Here is a 23218-nt window from a genome sequence, read left to right on the forward strand (position 1 = left end):
TAGTGATTTTAGGGCTGGTGATTTTAGAGCTAGCTGGTGACACGCTTGATTTGTAATTGTGAGAACTTGAATTCAATCCTAGGACCCACATTTAAAAAGTCAATGAGAGCCCTGCAGAGATAGCTCAGTAGTTAAGATCCCTGGCCGCTTCTTCCGGAGGACATGGGTTCAATTCCCAGCACCCACTTGGCAGCTCAAAGTAACTCCAGTCCCAGAGGATCTGATACCCTCCTCTAGGCATCAGGTGCTCATGTGGTGCACAGACATATATGTAGGCAGAATACACATACACATAAAAAACAAAACAAAACAAACAAATAAAAAAACAAAAAACAAAACAAACAAACAAAAAAACGCCAGTGGGCAGTTGAGGTGGTTTAGCAGGTGAAAGTACTTTCCACCAAGCCTGGCAACCTGATTGGCAGTGTCTGAGCTCAGTGGTAGGCAGCTCATTGGTGAGTCCAGGCTGACTCTTGTTTGCCTTGGTTGGTAGGACAGGTTGATAGCTGATGTGGTTTTAATCCCTGGGTCTGTGCTTGAGAGCTCTGGGACACCATTTATGTCTTTGCGTGAGGGTACAAAACAAGTGTGATCCCTGTGTGCCTCTTTCCAGTATCTGATTTTATTCCTCTTAACCCTCGTTTGAGTGGTTTTCATCTGTCTCAGCAAAACATGGTTTTCACTTGCTTTTTTTTAAAGAAGTGTTTGTTACACTTCATTCTGTGTACATGTATGTGTGTGCGCACACACCGGGGTGCATGTATAGAGGTCAGAGAACAATCTGTGGGGGTCATTTTGCTCCTTTTGTTATGTGGGTCCTGGGGGTTCAATTCAGGTCCCCAAGCTTGCCAGCAAGCCTTTACCCATGAAACTATCCCACAAGCCCCTTCACTTACTCTGTAATGTGGAATTAACTTCTGACAGCGGGCAGAAATTACTATAAGAAGTACTTTAAGAAGGCCAGACAAGGGGCTGGAGAGATGGCTCAGCAGTTAAGAACACTAGCTGCTCTTCCAGAGGATCTGGGTTCAATTCCCAGCACCCACATGGCAGCTCACAACTGTCAATAACTCCAGTTCCAGGGGATCTGACACCCTCGCACAGACAAGTGTGCACATAAATAAATAAATAAACAAACAAACAAACAAACAAAGCCAGACAAGGTAGCACATGCCTTTAATCCTGGCACTTGGGAGCCAGAAGCAGGCAGTCCTCCTCACTGTGATCAATGTTTTTGTGTTCTCTCTCTCTCTCTCTCTCTCTCTCTCTCTCTCTCTCTCTCTCTTTCTCCTCTTGTATTCTAGGCTGGCCTTCAAGTTGCTATGTAGCCAAGAATGGTTTGGGACTCCTGATCCTCCTGCCTCACCTCCACTACCCCAGGTTTACACAATGCTGGGATGGAGCCCAGGGAACTATGTATGCTAAGCAAGACTCTGCCAAACAAACATTTCACCTCGCTTGTTTTCCTTTACATTTTTTTTTACATTTATTTTGTGTGCACATATGTATGTTTACACATGCATGTTCCTGGTCTGATCCAATTCAGAGAATATATTAAATTATGTCTTTTTAAGTCTCTTTAATCTGGAGCAGTTTCTTGGGCTTTACCTTTTATTATCTTAATACATTTTCCATGTCAGATGAGTCATGTTTCCACATAATAAGGCTCCAGGGAGATCTCACATGTGGTATAAAAACCCAATCATCAAGCTTATGAACCACAAAAGGATCCATTAGTATTTTTACGGAGCAAGCAGGCCAGTGATATAGAATGTCCCTGAATTTTAGGTTGTTTGTTGTTTCCTTCTAATTAGATTCCAGCTGCTAATTTTGGATAGTTGTGTCTCAGAAGGAAAGTTGCACAGCTCTCAGAGGATCATCTGTAGAAGCATACAGAATCTATTGTCTATCCCTAAGTGTGTTAAATTAGAGGCCTTGCTATGTCGCCCAGGCTAGTCCTGTGCTCAAGTTACCCTCCTGCCTTAGTCTCCCAAGCAGCTGGAACCATGAGTCCTCACTCAGCATAGCAGCTTACATAGATGAAGATGAAGTTATTTGCTAAATTTCTCACTGTGAAGCTACTCCTTTTCCCTTTATAACTAATACATATCTTTTATGAGGTTCAGGACATAGTTCTGTAACATTTGCAGAACTTGTCTACCGTGCTGGAGTTCTTGCTTCTGACGCCAGCTTTCCAAAAGAAAAACAAATATTTTTTTGTGTGTGGAGGATTTGATGCTGATTTTGTTGATACAGAAGTGCCAACATTTTACCCCACAGTGTTAGCATCCACTGAGACTGTTTGAAGAAAAACCTTGCTTTGTTCTTTTTTTTCTAAGAAAGGGTCTTGCTGTATAGCCTAGGAGGAATTCAAACACAGGACTATGCTCTGGGCTCTGCCTCCTGAGTGCTCCCAGCATATTATGTGACATGATGCCCAGCTACATTTTTGCTTTTTGAGACAGAGTGTCTCAATGGTAGTCCTGGCTTACCTTGTGCCTGCAATCTTCTGCTTCCACCTCCTGAGTGCATGACAGGCATATGCCACCATGACTGTGGAAAACTTTCCTCATGATTATGGTCACTGCCCAGTGACATTTCTCTCCAGCCGTCGGCTTGCCTTCCTGGGTCAGAAGTTTGCCCTTTCCTGGGTGGCTCTGGTGTTTTGTGTTGGTGCTGTTGCTCGTTTGGTGCTGGGGATCCTCAGAGCGTCACACATGCTTAGGCAGAGCCCCTCCTGCTAGCTTTGTGATACATTAAAAAAAGAATCCTTTATAAATAGCATATGTAGCGCCTTCATTCTCTCCCGCTCCCTCCTCCCCTCCCTCTGTATTTCTCTCTCTGCCTCTCTCCCTCCCTTCAGCTCTTGTCTCTCCACAGGGGCTTGCCCTGTAGCTGACCTGGAACTCTAATTCCTCCTGCCTTAGCTTTGGGCCTAGGTCAGTTGATTTGACCAGCACACTGGAGGTGGGGGTGGGTGGGAGAGAAGCAGGTTAACTGATTTGTTAGTAGTGTGGCTTATCTGTGATACAGTTGGTAGCAGATGTCTGTCACCATCTTTATGCTTTTCTCAGACATCTCCTACTGTGTTTCCTAATTCTCCCCTAAGGGGGCTTTTATCAAGGGACTAGCCTGTCTTCCCTTTTATCTCTCAGTGACATTGGCTGTAGCTGACAGCTATATCTTCCTCTAACCACTATGTCCCCTGGTTCCTCAGACACGATCTTCTTTTGGCTCACCTGTTTTACTGACCTGCTCAGCCATTTTAATTGAATTTAAAACATTAATTACGAGGCACGTGTGGTGGTGCATGTCCTAAATCCCAACAACCCAACAGAGGCAGGCTGATCTCTGTAAATTCAAGGCCAGCTTGGTCTACGTAGTGAGCTCCAGGCCAGCCAGGACTATATAGTGAGGTCCTGTCTCACAAACAAACAATTAACTGTGTATTTATGTGTGTCTATGTTTGGGTATCTGCATATAGTGCAAGCGGCAAAGGAGGCCAGAAGAGGTGGTTGGCTTTCCTGGAGTTAAAGTTACAAGCTGTTGTGAGCTCTCACATGTGGGTGCTGGGAAGTGAACCTGGGTCCTCTACAAGGTTAACCACTGAACCATCTCTCTAGCACCCAGCTGAATTTTTTGGATACAGGGTCTTGCTCTGTTTCTCAGGTTAGTCTTGAACCCCTGAGCTCAAGTGATTACTTTGTCCTGTCCTTTTGAGTCTCGAGGAGTGTAAGACATGGGAACAATGCCTCTCCTAGTTACAAAGCCACTTCCCATTTTGAGGTGGGATCTTTCTGGGTCACTACCTAGGCTGACCTCAAACTAAAGAGCTTGCTTCAGGCTCCTAAGTGCTGGGATTACAGGAATAGACTGGAACAGACCATCGCACCCGGCCCCGCTCAGCTTCCCGTTGCCCACCTCTACATTCAGCAGGTCCACACAGATCAGTCCTAGACATTCTTGTCTTCCTGCAGCACCCTGTCCCCTGTCAGGCTCTAATCTTCAGTAAATGGCTGGATCTAATTAGGGCTCATCTAATCCTATATACTGAGACAAACACTCTCTTCCTGACCTATGTCTCCAGTCACAATCATATACATCTAAACACAATTTACGATTGAGGTTTCCAAGTTCAAGGTCCTCCTTAGCTATACAGGGAATTAGAGAACAGCTTGGGTTAGAGACCGTTTCTAAAAAAAAAAAAAAAAAAAAAAATCTGGTGAATACTAAAATTGTCTTTCTAAACCCAGTCTTTAGGGGCAGCGGTGGTGCATGCCTTTAATCCCAGCACTCAGGAGGCAGCGCCAGGCAGATCTCTGTGAGTTCGAGGCCAGCCTGGTCTACAGAGCAAGTTCCAGGACAGGCACCAAAACTGTACAAGAGAAACCCTGTCTTCCCCTTCAATCCCAGCAACCATAGTGTTTCCTCAACTTGAAAAGATATTCATCCATTCACTTATTTTGTCTCTTTCTCCACCCCTTCCTTCCTTCCTGCTTGCCTTTCTTTCTGTAGTCCTGGCTGACGTGGAACTCAATTTGTAGAAAAGGCTGGTCTTGAACTTGCAGAGATTCACCTACCTCTGCCTTCCTTCCAGATGAGATTATAGGCGTGTATAACCACACCTGAATTCATTTATTTATTTTTGAATTAGGATCTCATGTAACTCAGGCTACCCTTTAGATCCCAATCCTCATTGCCTCTACCTCTGGAGTGCTGGGAATACAGGTGAGTGCTACCATGCCCCAAGACTAGGACAAGAGCTTTCAAATTTGTCATGAATATCAGAGAACAGTGAATTTTTTCTTTTCTTTCTTTTTTTTTCTTTCTTTCTTTTGTGTGTGTGTGTGTGTGTGTGTGTGTGTGTGTGTGTGTGTGTGTGTGTGTTTTCAAGACAGAGTTTCTCTGGGTAGCTTTGGAGCCTGTCCTGGAACTCACTTTGTAGAGCAGGCTGGCCTCGAACTCACAGAGCTCCCTCTGCCTCTGCCTCCCGAGTGCTGGGATTAAAGGTGTGCGCCGCCGCCGCCGCCGCCGCCGCCGCCGCCGCCGCCGCCGCCGCCGCCGCCGCCGCCGCCGCCGCCGCCGCCGCCGCCGCCGCCGCCACCACCACCTCCTGGCTGAGAACAGTGAAATTTCTAACCATTTCTCTCCTCATCTCACTCGGTTAACGCATCACCATTTAATCATCCAGGTCCCACTTTGTGAGTCAATCCCTATCATCGTCTTGTTATTACTAGCCACCGCCCAGTCCCATATCTAGTCCGTTTGTAAGTCTACCCACGCCCTCCTCACATCAATCATTTCCTGCTGAAAGCAGGGACAGACTCCTTGTCTCATTTCTTACTCTACCCCCTCCCAATAAACAAGCATCCTGAAGCAGTTATCTTAAAGGGGGGTAAAAGTTCATTTCCTTGTTTAAAATGCATTCAAACCATCTAACAATAGCATAGCCTCAAAGCCCTGTATGATGCCCCCCTGCCTATTTCCCCAGGTTGTTTTTGGTGACTTTGCCCTTTGCCCTGTATCCCAGCAATCCTGGCCTTTCTCATTCCTTCTCAGAGGGGAAGCTCCAGAAAGCCATGGGTTTTTATGCTCTATCCTTTGGTGTAGAGGTCAGCTGATGAATTGCAAAGCATCCAATGCAGTGCCTCCTGGCATATATAGTAAGCCCTCAGTTTTACAATGAAAGAATAGTTGAATACATGCATGCCATGGTTAAAGTTTTTGTGTTTGCATGATGGGGAAGGGGTGTTGTACCATACCATGCCTGCAACGGCATGCACGTGGAAGTCAGCAGATAGAGACTGTAGAGTTTGCTTCTCTCCTTCCACCGGATGAGATGGGATCCAGGAATCAAACTCAGGTCATCAGGCTTGCATGGCAAATGTCTTTACTGTTGAACCATCTCACTGGCCTTTTACTCTTAGGCTGTTTTCATGGGCTGGAATATTTCCCCAAATCTTAACATTGTTGGTTTCCTTTGCCTTATTCTAGTCCCCACTATTTTTTTTTTCTTTTTTTTCTCTAGACAGGGTTTCTCTATGTAGTTTTGGGGCCTGTCCTGGAACTCACTTTGTAGCCCAGGCTGGCCTCGAACTCACAGAGATCCGCCTGGCTCTGCCTCCCGAGTGAGTGCTGGGATTAAAGGCGTGCGCCACCACCGCCTGGCTCTAGTTCCCACTCTTATTAGTATTTTAGGAGGACTTCTTGTTAAAAGTGTGTGTGTGTGTGTGTGTGTGTGTGTGTGTGTGTGTGTGTGTACCACTTATGGAGGCTGGAGGACAACCTGGGATGTTATCCTCAGGAATGCCATTTATGTCTTTTGAGACAGGGTGTCGCATTGGTTTGGAGCTCATCAGAGAGTCCAGGAATCCCCCAGCATTTCGGCCCCAGAGCTGGGATTATGATTGTATACTGCCTTGTCTGGCTTTTACGTAGGTGCTGAGGATCTTTTACATGGGTTCTGGGAATTAAATTCAGGTCCCTGTGTTTGCAGAGAAAACCTCTATCAACAGAATCATCAGCTGGGCAGTGGTGGCGCACGCCTTTAATCCCAGCACTTGGAAGGCAGAGGCAGGCGGCTCTCTGTGAGTTCGAGGCCAGCCTGGTCTACAGATCCAGTTCCAGGACAACCAGGGCTGCGCAGAAAAATCCTGTCTCAAAAAAAACAAAAACAAAAAACACAAAACAAAACAAAAATTAAAACAAACAAAAAAAGCCATCACCTAGTTGATATAGTGGTGCACACCTTTATTCCCAGCACTGGGGAGGCAGAGGCAATAGGATCTCTGTGAGTTCAAGGCCAGCCTAGTCTACATATTGAGTTTCAGCAGAGCCAGTGCTAAATACATGGCTACCCTGTCTCAGGAAAATCAAAACAAAACAAAACAGAGCCATTGCCCAATAGTGGGAGGAATTTTTTTTTTTTGACATACATTTCAACAGTCAGCATTCCTTTTCCTTGGCATTTTCCTGTATTATTTTCTTTGTAACACCATCACTTGGAATTATTTGTGACTTTTGTTCTCTTGCCTCCATTTAATTGGAATCTTAATGAGAGCACTTTTCTGTTCTCTCCTATCTTCATTGTTTAGAGCAGTGAATGGCATGTGGTACATATTCCATGCATTCACTGCACAGGAAATTTCGTTATGTGTGCATTTTTTTAAAAACCATATAAAAAGCAGTTTTCTGAGACTTCAGACAGTTGAAATTTTAAAAATTGGTAGACTGCTGCATCATTAAAATATTTGTGCCCATCAAAACTTTAGAACAGGCCTGATAGCACAAGCCTATAATCCCAGGAGGTTATAGAGTGGGTTCAAGACCAGCCAGGGCAACTTAATGAGACCCTGCCTGAAAATTTAAAAAAATCAAAGAGGGCTGGGGATATGGATCAGTGTAAGGCCCTTGCCTAGCAGGCATGAGGCACCAAGTTCATTCTGAAATACTATAAATAATGTTTTCGAGCTGGGGAGATCACCCAGTCCATAAAGTGTGTGCTGCTCAAACTTGAGGAACATATAACCCACACAGAAAAGCACAACCTGGTAGTGCCCACCTGTAATCCTCAGCACTGAGAAGACAGAGGCAGATCCTGGGGCTCGCTGGCCAGACTGCCCAGCTTGATCTGTTAGTACCAGGTCCCACGGAGGAAACCTACCTTAAAAAACAAGATGGGTAGCTGTCCATAACCTGTAGCTGACCTCTGGCCTCCACATGCACGCGCATGCATACACATGCACACATGCCCGCGCACACACACGTACATGAATGAAGTAAAGAAATAACAAAGGAAATGATATGACTGTTCCTAGGTATGGTGGAGGAGAAAGTTTATTGTAGATGAAAGGGAGAGCATAGCCAGAGGCAGAGACACCTGGGAGAGCCCAGAGTGAACATGGCTGAGCTAGGCTATGTGAGGAGAGTGGGTGAAGGGAGAGGAGGAGAGGAGCTGCTGACCTAGTGGGAAATCCTGGGCCCAGAGACTGGCCAAGACAGTAGACGGTAGACCAAAAAGTGCAGGTAACCAAAACGGCTGGATTGTACAGAGAAGGGCAGCTGGGGAAGGGCAGCCCAGCCGCTGGCCTGGAGTTTAGGGTAGGTGGTGGGGTATGCCAGCCATAACCCTGTAACAGGTAGGGATGGAGGGAGAAGTTGGTGACCACCGTCTGCTTTGATATGTTAATGGACACCTCAGTTAGCCATTTGCCCCCAGTTTGAGACCTAACAGTACACACACACACACACACACACACGAACAGTAATGAAGACATCTGAAAATGTGACAATAACTAAGACATTAAGAAAAAGAAATATGCAGACAGAAACAAAGACTGGCTTCCTCATATACTGCAGTAATCTTACTCTGGTTATAAAAAAGAAAAAGGTTTTAGAGTGTTTATTTAAGACCCAGTTAGATAGAGAGCACCACCTCTCCTGGTACGTTTCCTTTGTGTCATTTCTGATAACCTGACCTCTGAGACTCTTAATCCATCAGAGAAGACATAATATGGTTAAATCTCAAAAGGATCTCTAGAGGCCACGGGTACAGGGCATGGCAGCCTTCCAAGGCCACAGAGGACCCATCTACCTCTGGCGATGTCGAGGGATCCTCCCCGAGACTTCTTTAGCTACTAAAACCATTCCAAAAGCAAATGGCTTCTTGTTAATAGACCCAGAGAGGAGAGCAAATAGGGCTGCATTCGACAAATGTGAGTCCTCATCAGCCTCACTCCCGTGCTTTCTGTTCAATTTAGCAGCAAGGCTTAGTTACTGATGGCCCTTATTCCATGTCCAGTGCTGCTCCCAAAGGGGTCTACGGAAGAACAATTCGTGACATCCTCATCAATTCCTGCCTCCCAAGGCTGTCATGCCTTTGAGCGTTAAAAGCAGGACGCCGGCCTCAGCTTTTCACTGTGTTCAGTTATTTAAACAAAACTGTAAGCAATATATTTGAATGGATTTTAGTTTTTCTCCCTGTGGATGTTTTATATCCTCAAGTCTTTTGCTTTGTGGTACTTCTTTTTTCTTGCTTAGCCAGTAGTTTTGTAGGGTTTTTTTGTTTGGAAACTGAATCTTGCTGAATACTGCTAGCTGGCCTGGAACTATGTAGGCCAGGTTACCCTCAAACAATTCTGCCTTTGCACTCAAGAACTGGGATTACATGTCACTTTGTAGGCTTTATCATCACTAACCCTCCTGTTTCTCTAAGTTTCAACCAGTGTCAGAAGAGAATGTTAAAAGTATGACCTTACTTCATCTTCAAAACAGCACAGCAAAGTACAGGTCATGGACAGTGAAACCGTTCTCTGCTGACAAAAAGAGCAAAGGTCTCTGACCTTTGGTTGCTATTAGTGTTGTCAATGGGGAGTTTCTAGCTAGTCATTCCAAAGCCTGCGCTTTTTCTATGCACTTGGCTGTACTCTTGAGAGGGCAGTCTTTTTTTATTTTTTTTATTTTTCGAGACAGGGTTTCTCTGTGCAGCTTTGCGCCTTTCCTGGAACTCACTTGGTAGCCCAGGCTGGCCTCGAACTCACAGAGATCCACCTGGCTCTGCTGGGATTGAAGGCGTGCGCCACCACCGCCCGGCTTGAGAAGGCAGTCTAAGGACAGTTGGCTGTGGATGTCCTCAGTTAAGAAAGAGTTTGTCTTTTTTTGTTTGCTCAGTGTTGATTAACGCCCTGCCCCCCAGTCTCAAGTAGTCCAAGCTGGCCTTGAACTTCTGCTCCTACTGCCTTAACCTCCCGGATACACCACCACTCCAGGATTATGGGGTGCTGGGGATTGAGCACAGGACTTAGTGCATGTCAGGCAAAGCATCCTACCAACCGAGACACTTCCTCACCCCGATTGCTTCTCGAAAAATACTCTTCGAGAATGGTAAATGGTTGAAGAGAGGTGTAGTGTAGGCGCTTTAGGGAACGGCAGAGTCCTCTTGCTCCGGAAGGCTGATAGGCCCGGGGGTGGGGGGTGGGGTGCAGTCTGTTTAACCGGTTTTTTTTTTTTTATTTTTCGAGACAGGGTTTTTTTTATTTTCCGAGACAGGTCCCGGAAAGGGGGCACACGAGGTTCCTTGCAAGTCCGAGCTGGGGCGGGTAGATGCACGGCCCACACCTCCAGAGCTTCCCAGGACCCAAGGGTGGGGGGCTAGGTGGGCTGGGAGCGCATTGGTTCTTCCACGGTGGACACTCAGGTACATTGGACCCTGTCCCTCCACTTGCCCGCCAGGGTTCTCCGATGGGCCTTGACCCTGAATGCATAGAGTGGGGCTTTCTGATTGGCTTAGAGTACAAACGCAGGCGAGCGCCGCCAGAGACCCGCTCTTCTATTGGGTTTTACATGAACAGCAGAGCACGAAATAAAGAGGCCTTCTGTCATTGGGCCATTGTGTGAATCTCCTTTTGCCTTCTCTGCCGACTGAATTAACGTCCCAGGATTTTCGTCATGACTCTTAAATCTGGGCTTGTCAGTTCGGCCCAGCGTTCCAGGTCTCTAGGCACAGCATGGGACTTTCAGAGTTTAGCCAATCACATAGCGTTGAGATCAGGTTGCCAGGCAGATTATGCTAATAAGACCCCGCCTTTTATGCTGCTCCCACTCTGCGGCGGGAAGAACCACCTGGAGGCGGCGGGGGGGTTTGATTTCCATCACCCCTAGGGAGAGAGGATCCGGGACCCGCTGATCTTCCAGCTCCCCTCACCCCACGTCGTGTAAGTACCTAAAGGATTAAGGGAACCGGATAAACCAGGGTCCAGAGTACCCCATCGCCTGGGAGAGTGTTTCGTCTTTGCTTAGTCCCACCCAAAATGGCGCCCAGCTCTTTCTGCGTCTCAGCGCCCGGCCGGGGCCAACCGACCGCGGACCCGGGTGGGGGGGGACCTGATGGTAGTGGTGGGGGGGAGCAATCCCGGCGGCACCGCCCGATGGTACAGTCCAGCCGGGGCTGGGACGAGGCACCTCGCTCGGGGTGGGGGGTCAAACCATCTGCACCTTCTACGCGAAAAGGGGCGAGGCCCCTCCGGGAAGCCGTCCGGGCCCCGCGTCCGTGCAGCGCGGGCTTCGGCGCCGCCCGCCTCGTCTCCCCGGCGCGCAGCTTGCCCCGCGCCCCCCGAGCGGCTCGCATGCCCCGCCGGCCGTGCGCTCCTCTCCTCCCCTCCCGCGTTGGTTGGGCCGGGACGGCGGTTGGGCTGCCTGCGCGCCGGGCGGCGGTTGGGCGGGCGGGTGTCCGCCGGCCGGGACCCGTGCGGGGGGTGGCGGCGCGCGTGGCCCTGGGCCCTGGCGCGGGGTTCCCGGCCTGCGTTTCCCTGCCGCCCCGCCCGCGACGGTGTGGGGAAGGCCCTGGCGGGTCGGTCTGCAAAGGCGGTGGCGGGCTGGGTAGGGCGGAGGCCGAGGACCTGCAGAGCTGGCGAGGCCAGTCTCTTTTTAGGGAGCCGGGCTCTCCTTGAGCTAATGCTAAAACAAGGAAAGTCTGGAGCCAGGTTACTTAGGTCCTGGGTAAAATGGAATAGCTAGCTGCGGTGTGCGTTCCCGGCGCACGAAGGCTGCTGAAATTGGGTGCCATTTCTTTTAGCCGTGTTAGGTGGATTAGTTGGACTTCAACCCATTTTCAACCAGTATATACGTACACTTTAAGTTAGTGGGTAGAGAGATGGCTTTGTGGTGTCATTGATGAGATTCATCCAGCTAAATCCCATGCCCTGAATCCTTACACGGGTTAAAGCTTGCCTGTACATCTCCCACCAGTCTTGTGCTTAAGGCCAGTTGTATCTACTTTTCATTAAAAACAAAGTCGCTCGTGACTAACCTCGCTGTCTGTCCTGTTCGCGCCACTGCCGCAGTAAGGTCTTTGTGGGCCCGAGGGTGTGCAGCATTACATTGTATTCTTTTGTGCCCATCCACTCCACCGTTGCCACTACAGGACCTTCTGCACTCATGAACTGTACTTATTTGTTGCTCCAGAATTGAGAAAACATAAAATCAGGATTCGTTGGGGGCAAAGCAACATACAATATTTGCTCAATCTGGTATATTTACTAACTTAGTAAGTTTACATTTTACAAATGGAGGCGAAATTGACACAGAGTGAACTGTTTTCACGGGAACGATTCCTTGCCATTTAGTAGGTTTACATTTTTATTTTGGATCAAGATTTTTTTTCACCGTGACTCAGTTAATCCACTAGCTTCCACTTTTTGAAGTAGTTACCTTTTTCTAAAGAGTTTTTTTTTTTTTCAGATTAAGTCTTTTTACTAGTGAGTTTTAATGATTTTTTAAAATGATTTCTTTTTACTAATGGTCCACCAAAAGTAATTCGCCCATTGTATTGCAGGCCTGAACGTAGGTGAGAATGTCAAAAGTAAGGCAAGGCCCCTAAGTGATTTTACTTAGTGATTATGGAGTGTCAAAATCCAATGTAACCTCAGTTGATTGGCACTGGCCAATTTCTTCTTGCCTGTTTTTTTCTTCTAGTTTTAACAATCACACATAATCATCATAGAAACAGCATAAGAAGTAAGAACCCCTAAAGTAGGACTAGAGGAAATCCTTACTAATATAGCTGCATGTTAAAAGTATGAATGTGCACAAAATATTTGTGTGAGCACGTTGTGTGGCTTAGTATCTGTTTTAAGTGTAGATGGGTGCCTAAATACTTCATGGTGATTTGCCACACGAAGTCCACTGAACTGAAAGAGTAATTTTCTTATTCATTTTACTTAAAACGTTACTTATTTTGAGACATGAAGTGCTGGCCGTCTTGGAACTTGCTATGTAGACTAGATTTTCCTGAAACTCAGAGAGCTGCTTGTCTGTGCTGGGATTAAAGGAGATTAAAGTTGAGCACTGATACTCCAAGCTTTGTTTTATTCTTTTGAGGCAGGGTCTCAGTGTGCAGTCTCAGCTGGTTTGAACTCTATACATCAGTGGTTCTTAATCTGGGGGTTGAACGACCCTTCACAGATCATTGGAAAACAGATATTTGCATTACGATTCCTAACAGTGGCAAAATTACAGTTATGAAGTAACAATGAAAATAATTTTATGGTTGGGGGGTCACAACATGAGGAACTGTATTAAAAGGTTGCAGCATTAGGAAGGTTGAGAACCACTGCTTGTAGATAGACCCTGGCTGGCCTGGCTCAAAGACCTGCCTGCTTCCTCACCTGGGCTTAGTTAAATGTGTATGCCAGCACAACTAGCTCCTTTTCCTTTTGTGTATATTTGTTTTCTGAGACAAGGTTTGTCTGTGTAGCCCTGGCTGTCCTGGAACTTGCTCTGTAGACCAGGCTGGCCTCAAACTCAGAGAAGGAGTGCGCCACTACCACCCAGCACTTATTTATTTGTTTCTTTATTCATTTATTTAAAGCTGTTGGGGATGGGGTACAGGTGTACTTTGTCGAGTCGTTCTCTCCTTCCATCTTTTTTTTTTTTAAAGATTTATTTATTTATTATGTATACAGCATGTACGCCTGCAGGCCAGAAGAGGGCACCAGATCTCATTACAGATGGTTGTGAGCCAACATGTGGTTGCTGGGAATTGAACTCAGGACCTTTGGAAGAGCAGTCAGTGCTCTTAACCGCTGAGCCATCTCTCCAGGCCCTCTCCTTCCATCTTACTGTGGGTTCCTGGGAACAAACTCAGGAGACCAGGCCTTCAAAGGCCAGCAGCTTTACCTGCTGAGCCATTGAAGAACCTGCTCCGTTTTAGGCTTAAAATCCACGTTATAGTAAAAACAAATGGGATTCATTTCTGTTTATGATTAAACCTGTATTTCTCAAGGACTGGGCTATGCCCCACCTGTAACCTTAACTACAAATGGCTCTGTACTGCCTGTTCCAGGAATGGCAACCATGTCGTTTCAAAAAGTTCAAAAAACCCTCCTTTGTTTCAGAAGGTTATGTGACTACCTGTTATGGCTGTCCTGCAACCATGTCGTTGTTTCAGGAGGTCCTCAGGACTAACCTGTTATGCTTATGTTACGTTCCTGTAACCCGCCTATTTTGCCCACCAAATTTCCCATTGGAAACCTCCTACCTCTGAGCTATAAGCTTTGTCTTCCTCACATGCATTCTTGCCCTCTTGAATCCCACCTCGGGGAAGCAGCCCACGTACACGAATGACAAAGCTTGCTTTAATTAATTTGGCCATGATGATTTGGGTTGGTGGTCTTTCTCCTCCCATCTTTTGAGATTAACATCGTTTCACTGACCCAGGATTTGCTTTTAAAAAGTAAAATGAAGCTGGGCGGTGGTGGCGCACGCCTTTAATCCCAGCACTCGGGAGGCAGAGGCAGAGGCAGAGGCAGGTGGATCTCTGATCTCGAGGCCAGCCTGGTCTACAAAGTCAGTTCCGGGTCAGCCAGGGATGTTACACAGAGAAACAAACAACCCCCCCCCCAAAAAAAAAAAGAAAGAAAGAAAGAAAAGAAAAGGTGGTGTAGAGCAATAGAGGAAGATACTTGATCTCTGAGCTCCACATGTGCAGTCAGGCCAATAAACACACACTCACACATGTACACAATGAATACAATAAAGCAAAAACAACTGGAAAGGATAGGTTTCTGGACAAGTAGAGCTGACTAAGGGCGGAGAAGCACTGAGTTGTAATTTCTATTCCTCAGTAAGTTTACAATTTCAGCAGTAGTAAATGCATGGTGACTGTATGATTTCATTTGGTAAAAATTATGTGGTGAAAACTAGTAAGCATCCTGTTGTAAATGTGAATGCCAACATACTTACTGCCACTTGAACATTCTAGAAATGTAGACACTCCCAGTCTAGCTATCTGCTTTCCTCCATGCAGAACTTGTTTCTGTTTGTTAATCTCTGACAGATTAACAAATGGAAATTTAGCCTAGGGAGTTAAGAAATATGAAATGTTAGGGCTAGAGATATAGCTCAGTGGTGGAGTGTGACTGGTGTGTGTACGGCCCTGAGTTCAGTCCCCAGTGCATGGCACACACCCCCACCCTCACTCCCACCCTCACCCCCACCCCCAACATCACTGCACACACAAGCTTGGGCCAACCAAATCTTTGCAGAGTGGTTCCATTGCAAATCTCCAAGGGTCCCGGTGTGGTAGAAGCAGGAAAATGAATAGGGTGCTTTTCTTTGTTGCTTTGGTCCATATTTTTCTGTCTTCTTTTATGTTTTTGGTTTTCAAGACAGGGTTTTTCTGTGTAGCCCTGGCTGTCCTAGGCCTTGAATTCAGAGACTCACCTGCCTCTGCCTCCGCAGTGCTGAGATTAAAGGTGTTGGCCACCACAGACCAGCTCCCTTCTCTGTTTATGTGGTTTAGTTGAGTCACTGTGTAAGTGGTGGAAGAGTATTTGGTCCCTCTCCTTTTGAAATGTCATTATAACACCAACTGAAGGCTCATTTGGAATACTCTGAGCTGGTGCAAGTCCAGTTCATTTCCTGGAGCTTCTGTAAGTTTACACCATGCTGTTGGTTCTGAAACATAATTGCCCCTCCCTGCTTTCTGAGATCATTTGCTGTCTTCCTGGTGCTCATGCCTGGGTAACCAAAAGTCTGTTCAGGTTATTGTAGGCGTGACTGGAAGTTGCTTCCTTTTTAAGCTTATTTTTTGTGTGTATACAAATGTTTGCCTACCACATGCATACCTGGTGTCCCTAGAGGCCAGAAGAGGGTGTGGTATCCCCTGGAACTGGAGTTCCAGATGGTTGTAAGTCTCTGTATAGGTTCTGGGACCCCAAACCAGGTTTCCTGCAAGAGCAGCAAGTGCTCCTTAACCCAGAGCATCTCTCCAGCTCCTGGAAGCAGCTTCTTTTTGGATAACTTTGAAACAGTTTAGTGAATTTAGTAGGAGGAGTGTGTGAGGAACTGGTTAGGGAAGAAGGAAGTTACGGTTAATCTCATAATGATAACAAGACTAGTTAAAATGTGCTAGAAACAGTTGTTACAAAACCAATACTGCATAGGGCTTTGACTCCAAACGAGGGTTGCCAGAAGGTTCCAGGCAATCTGATGAAATAGCTGGTTACTGTTGGCTATTTTTAAAGTTTAACTCATTTACTTTGAGTTAGAGTGGGGGTGTGGGTGGGGGTGGGAGTGGAAGAGATGCCTCAGCTGGTACAGGCGCCCGGTGCCAAACCTCGTGGCCTGAGCTCAGTCCCCAAGACCCACGTGGTGGAAGGAAAGAACGCACTTCCCCACGTTGGGCTCTAGTCTCCATTGGCCCGCCGGAGCATGCACGCACTCCCAATAAATAAGTAAAAACTAGAGTATTGAAGCTGACTGCTGTCTTTCAGCCTCGGGGCCTCTGGTGTTGTGATTTATGCAGCCTTTCCCCTGCTGTGTTCCCGTAGCTCAGCATTGTACAGTGTCCGATGTAGCCAGCAGCTTGCCTCTGCTAAACTTCTGAAGTATGACACGTGTGTGCAACGTGCTAGTGTGAACTGTACACACCAGTTTTTGAAATTTTAGCATGAAAAAAATAATACTTTGAATGTTGAGAGGACAATATGTGGGCTAGGTCGTTAAATAACATAATTAATTTCACCTGTTTCTGCTGTTAACTTTAAATTATGTAGCTCCTGTATTTTTATTGAACAGCTTAGCCTAAACCTGACGGGGCGAGGTGTTCTGAAGCAGCAATAATATAATGTGCTTATTATCTTTAGGCTCTTCTAGTGTCAACTATTCGTGCTAATTTGTAGGTGTGTTTAGTTTTTCTAGTGGTTATGATAGCGCTCACAAACCCACAGGTATTCCTTTGAAGAGTGTCTTATTTTCAGAACCACTCCCTCACAGTTGTGTTAAATGTTACTGAATTAATGTATAGTCAGTTCATTGTTTGAACTTGATAATAAAATGGGATCTGTTTTGTCTGTCTTTGCAGTATTATGTACACATGTGCATGCTCCTGTGTGTGCCTCCTGTGTGTGGAAGCTAGAGGCACACATCAGCTATCTTCCTCTATTACTCTCCACCATAGAGGTTTTTTTAAAAAAGTTTTCATTTAGCTGGGAGGCGGTGGCACATGCCTTTAATCCCAGCGTTTAGGAGGCAGAGGCAGGTGGATCTCTGTGAGTTTGATGCCAGCTTGATTAAAGAGTGAGTTCCAGGACAGTCAAGGCTACACAGTGAAATCCTGTTCCGAAAAACCAAAAAAAGGAAACCTGCCAGGTGGTGGTGGCACACGCCTTTAATCCCAGCATTTGAGAGCAGAGGCAGGTGGTATTTCTGTGAGTTCGAGGCCAGCCTGGTCTACAAAGCAAGTTCCAGAGCCCTGTCTCAAAAAAAAAAAAAAAAAGTTTATTTATTTTATTTTATGTGTATGAGTGTTTTGCCTTAATGTATGTATATGAACCATGTGTATGCCTGCTGTTAGTGGAGGTCAGAAGAGGGTGTCTGATCCCCTAGGACTGGAATTACAGACAGTTGTGAGTCACTTTGTGGGTGCTGGGAACTGAACCCAGAACCTCTGCAAGAACAGCAAGTGCTCTTAACCACTGAGCCATCGCTTCAACACCCCCTTATCCCTTCTTGAATGTTTTCGGAACATTGGTGTGGGGGTGGGAGATGTAGAGGGAGAGAAAGAGAGTGTGTATGTTGAAGATGTCCCATTTATGACTTTGCATTCAACAATTACTTATTCTCAGCACTTCAACCAGTTATGAGTCTCTGTGGTAACCATCACCTGCTGCAACAAGAAGCTATTCTGAGCAAGGCTGATAGCAGTACTTGTCTATGGGCATCAATATAAATATTTAGAAAGCAATTTGATGGATATATTATATCCATGTAGCAAAACAACACTTGTAGTTTCCCACTAGGGCCTATGATCTCTCTTGCCACAGGCTTTTCACCAGGTTGACAGTAACTGGTAGGAATTCTTTCCCGTGGAGCCTGTCTCAAATCCAAGCACAACACGTTGGTTCTTCCCATAAGAGTTATACCACTGCTGCACCTGTGGATACATCTTGCCTGGCAGGTTGGTAGTGTAGTGTGCAGAACCTACAGTTGACTAAGGCTGTTGATGCTCTTTCTCCCCTGGTGGCCTACACTGTACCTTTCAGCATCTTGAAGGCTAGTCATTGGGATTAAACTTCCAGCTCAGAGCAAACTTGATTTCTTTTGTCCTGTAACTAAAATTTGTAGTATGTTTGACTAGCTCTTTTGTTGTTGTTGTTTTGTTTTGTTTTGTTTTTGTTTTTTTGAGACAGGGTTTCTCTGTGTAGCCCTGGTTGTCCTGGAACTCTCTCTGTAGACCATGCTGGCCTCAAAGTCAGAGGTCTTCCTGTCTCTGCCTCCCAAGTGCTAGGATTAATGGCGTGCCCCTTCTCCCCCAAATGTTTGACTAACTTTTAGAAAAATGTGTCTGAGTGTTTTGCCTGCACATACTGCAGCAGTGCCTTTGGAGGCCAGAAGAGGATGTTAGGTCTCTCGGAACTGGGGTTATGAGCCACCATGTGGGTGCTGGGAACCAGACTCTGGTCCTCTGCAGGATCAGTAAGCCCTCTTAACTGCTGAGCTGTTGCTTCATTCCCTTTGACCAACTTTTTTTAACTTTTCATTTAATTTTTTTTTTTTTTTTTAAGACAGGGTTTCTCTGTGTAGTTTTGGTGCCTGTCCTGGATCTCACTCTGTAGACCAGGCTGGCCTCGAACTCACAGAGATCCGCCTGGCTCTGCCTCCCGGGTGCTGGGATTAAAGGCGTGCGACACCACAGCCTGGTCTTATTTAATTCTTAATGTGTGCTGGGTGCATGGCAGTGCACGTTTTTAATCCCAGCACTCAGGAGACAGGTGGTAGATCTCTGAATTCAAGGCCAGCCTAGTCTACAAGTGAATTCCAGGCCAACCAGCATTACATAGTTAGACCCTATCTCAAAAACAAAAATAGCCAGGTGGCGGGGCACATGCCTTTAATCCCAGCCCTTGGGAGACAGAGGCAGGTGGATCTCTGTGAGTTTGAGGCCAGCCTGGTCTGTAGAGTGAATTTCAGGACAGCCAGAGCTGTTACACAGAGAAACCCCATCCGGAAAAACAAAAACAAAAAAGCAAAACCCCAAGACACAACAACAAAAACCAACTAACCAAAACAAATTCCCCAAAACTTTAACACCTGACATCAATAGAACAGTGTTCAGTTAAAAAAAAAAAGTGACAGCTTTAGAGAATTATACAAGAGTGAGGAGGCAGCCGATGGACATAAGAACTCTGCATTCTCAGTCCTAGGCAATGCAGTGTATGTTAGTGAGTTTCAATCTTGTCATCATTTATTCATCTCTTTGTCTCTTGAAGTGGGTGAACTGAAAATTATTCTGGATTTTTATGGTTGTGTGTGTGTGTGTGTGTGTGTGTGTGTGTGTGTGTGTGTGTATGTGTGTATGATGCTGGGGATGGAACCCAGGCTAAGAAAAGTGCTCTTCCACTAGCTACACCCCTAGCCCTCCAGCTCCTGGATTTTATTTTTTAATACTTTTTAAACTAAAATGTAGTTATAACTCCTCTTTCTTGAATTGATAGTCTCTCTCTTTGATAATATGTATGTGTGTGTGTGCGCGTGCACAAATATATAATCTAAACAGCTTCCTGAGTCTCTTTTTTGTTTGTGTGTGTATGGTTTTAGGGCTGACCACTTTGTTTTGGTTAGCTAATTAGGAGGTTTATACTGGGGAGATGGTAATTCTTCCTCTCTCAGCAGTCATTAGTTGCCTGTAGATCTTTGTCTAGGGGTGTGACCTGGTTGAGATTTTCCTTTTTCCACATTAACATGCCAGCCAGCCGTAGTGGCACACCTTGAATCCCAGTACTCAGGAGGCAGAGGCAGGCAGATCTCTGTGAGTTTGAGGCCAGTCTGGAGTTCCAGGACTGTCAGAGCTATATAGTGAGATCTTGTCTCAAAACAAAACAACAGAACAAAAGCACATTAATAGGTCTGTTGATAGAGTTGTTGTTCTGGTCTTGTTTATGCAGCCATTTCTAGGAGCGAGTGTTTCATGGCAGACTTCCTGGGATTCTGTCTCCTACAGTCTTTCCTCCCTCTCTTCCATGATGTTTATGAGCCGTAGATGCAGGAGCTATGATGCAGATTTATCTGCTGGGGCCAGGATCTCCATGATCCCTTGATCTCTGCATTGTATCCAGTCGTGGTTTTCTGTAATGGTCTGCATTTGCTATACAGAGAAGCTTCTTTGATGAGAATATAGGATAGGATTTAGAATGTAGTTAGGGATTGTGCTGCTCTAGCAAAGTAACAGTAGTGGATTCTTTTATAAGATCCATGATTCACTAACCCTAGGTAGTTGGCTAGGTATCCAGTACCAGGCTTGATTTCTCTTCTGTCGAGTGGGCCTTGAGTCCAGTTCGACAGTTACCACTACCATGTGGGTGCTGTTGTATTTTAAAAAAAGGCAGGAAGGAGTCACACCTCCGGGGCCCATGTAGGAGGTTTATTGAGGGGAGGGGAGAGAAGGGGCAGAAAAGGGGGCAGAGACTGCTCACTAGGGATGGGAGCAAAGGAAGAGAAAGCGAGACGGGAGGTGTACAAGGCCCGCCTTTTGTAAGGAAACATAGCGAATGCACACGGGGTGCTCTTAGTGACTGCAGTTGAGGTATATCCTGTCAGGACCCTAAGGGCAGGCCAGTACAGATGCCTAAATGCTAACAGGTGCCACTTACTGCACCTGTCATTTCTTTAGGAGACTTTTAATTTAGCCTCCCCCCCCCCCCCCCCGTCTTAATTGGTTTTTTTGAGACTGAGTTTCTCTGTGTAGCCCTGACCTCGAACTCAGAGATCTGCCTGCCTCTGTCTCCTAAGTGCTGGGATTAAAGGCAAGTGCCACCACCACTTGGTCATCTTTCTTTCTTACACACAAAAAAATATTTTTCATACCCCCACCTCCAGATCCATGGTTTTCAACAGTTATACACTGTAGCAGATACATATGAATATTGGTGGTGCTGGTGATCAAATGCAGGTCTAACACAGGGCAGGCTAGACTTCTATTGCTGGTCTACAGTTCTACCCCTGCAGATAACATTAATTCAGCAAACAATGTGTAAGATTTTGTAGAAAAAATACTAGAGACTTTCTGGAGTGACTTTGAGTAACATGGTGTTAGTACTCTGAAAACATTTATGTGCTTAGTGTAGGCCCAGCAGAAATATAGAATTAGACAAGTTGCTTCTAAGAAAGGGCAGACTGCTCTTGAAAGAGAATTGGGAACTTCTCTGCTAGAGACCAAGAAGTAGTACTTAAAACAATGTAATACTGCTTTTGACAAATTAATAATGATATATCAGTTGAACACCATAAGCAGTCCAGAAATAGGCTCATACATATTCAAACACCCAGGAAGCAGGTGAAGAGCAAAATGAGAAAGCTTTTGGAAGTTAATGGAGGAGAGTATATGCGTGGCCTCTGCATAGAGAAGAGATTCTTGAGCAAGGCGCTGCATGTGCTAATGGATTGACAGGCAGCATCTTCAACAGAACATGGAAAATGAGAAACCCACATGTCTAAGATATATTTATCTCTATCTCTATCTCTCTTTGTCTATATCTGCTCAACCTTGTGAGTAACTAAGAAACAAACTAAATCCACAATGACATATTCCCGTACACCCAAGTTGAAGTAGGCAACTCCAAATTGTAAGGATGCTGACAGTAGTGATCTTCATACAACACTGGTAGGAGTGTGTTTTTTGGCACAATTACTTTGGAAAGCAGCATTATTAAGAAAGTATAAAATAGAGTTAGGTACCAGTGGAATTTGTAATCCCAGTACCAAGGAGGCGAAGACAGGAGGATCTGTGAGGCTCACTGCTGGTGAGATCCAGGCCTATGAGAGAACTTGTCTTAGGAAACATCAGAAAGGTGGACAGTGCCTGAGAAGTGACACGTGAGATTGTCCTCTGATGTCCACTTACAAGTGCACACTCTGGTCTGCACTCTCAAGTACACACACACACACACACACACACACACACACACACATACACACACACACACACACACACACGTTTCCTTCTTTGTCCAACGGGAACGCTTCACTATGGCTTTGTAGTTACTTAGTTCGCTGGCTTTTGAGCAATTTGCTCAATTAAAGCTCTTTGTGGGTTGAGGAAATTACAGCCTGCTTTCCTTCCCTTGAGATGCAGTCTAGCCTTGTGATTTCATCATCTGGTGGAAACCGGGAGACAGCAGCAAATGCAAACGCTGCTGGGGCCTGGCAGCCTTGCCAGGGGTGAAAGCTGTTGCTGCAGTGGGGGAAGAGGTCCCGCGCTGTGGTCATGGGTCTGGAGTTAAGCCCCACGTAGTGTTTTGACTTTGGACAAGCAGCCGTTCTTGGTTGTGGTGAGGAGTTTTTTGAAAGCTGATATTTAAAGGGCATTTCACAGTGCCTGGCACCTGCAAGATGTTCAGTAATGGCAGCCACTCTATTATTACTGTCCCACTCCTTGTTTACTTGGGTAACATTGAATTTCCACAGTCTGCATTTTGAGCCAATGGAACTGTGATTATGCTGATTTTTAAAATGAAGAGCTGCATCTGTCAAGAGTTCTCCGTTTTGTGATCTCATTGAACTCCTGTAGTGCATATATAAATGAGTCCAACATCTAGGCTCCACCTGGACAAAAGGCACAGCACACGTGTGGAGGTCAGCAGACTGCTGAGCTGGTGTTCTTCAACTGTGTGGGCCTTGGAGTCAGCCTCGGGTCCTCAAGTTTGCTGCCAAGTGCTTTTGAGTCATTTCAGTGGCTCTGAGCTGATTTCTAAATGCCTCTTCATGCAGGAAAAAAAAAAAAGTGAATTAGCTAGCAGTGGTGGCTCACGCCTTTAGTCCCAGCACTTGGGAGGCAGAAGCAGGTGGATCTCTGTGAGTTCAAGGCAGCCTAGAACACACAGCAAATACCAGGCCAAGGCTACTAGTGAGACCCTGTCTTTAAAAAAATAAAAATAAAAATAAAAAAAAAATCTCATCACATCATTTAGAAATTCTATCATTTTGAAGTTAAACATCTTGTAAAATGGATCAGGAAAGAGAAAACTCATGCCTATAGTAAAGAGATATTTATTTCCAAGTCATTTGTTTAATAATGAAGTAAGACTTTTCTGGATAAGTCAGTTTCATGATCTAATGGCCAGCCTGTGGTAGCCACAGTTTCAATTTAACAAGTTCTCTTGATCCTGTCTGTCTGCCTCCCCAGTGCTAGAATTACAGGCGTGTGTTAGCACACCTGGCCTTT

General features: G+C 45.8%; 1 protein-coding gene and 1 pseudogene across 3 annotated transcripts in view; one reads left to right on the top strand and one right to left on the bottom strand.

Annotated features, from left to right (window-relative positions):
* Positions 1–1634: 1634 nt before the first annotated feature.
* Positions 1635–1730, bottom strand: LOC128105912 (uncharacterized; annotated as a pseudogene).
* Positions 1731–10429: 8699 nt separating this feature from the next.
* The window catches only part of Prdm10 (PR/SET domain 10), a 107950-nt gene continuing 95161 nt past the window's right edge, over positions 10430–23218 (top strand). For 2 of the 3 annotated variants that reach the window (XM_052755772.1, XM_052755788.1), the window contains exon 1: positions 10430–10712. The gene's annotated coding sequence lies outside the window, so the exon portion shown is untranslated. The remainder of the gene's footprint in view (positions 10713–23218) is intronic. The other variant, XM_052755797.1, reaches the window with a different exon arrangement.

The sequence above is a fragment of the Peromyscus californicus genome, unplaced genomic scaffold (genome assembly GCF_007827085.1).
Source record: "Peromyscus californicus insignis strain IS unplaced genomic scaffold, ASM782708v3 Scaffold_11__1_contigs__length_118956290, whole genome shotgun sequence".
NCBI lineage: Eukaryota > Metazoa > Chordata > Mammalia > Rodentia > Cricetidae > Peromyscus > Peromyscus californicus.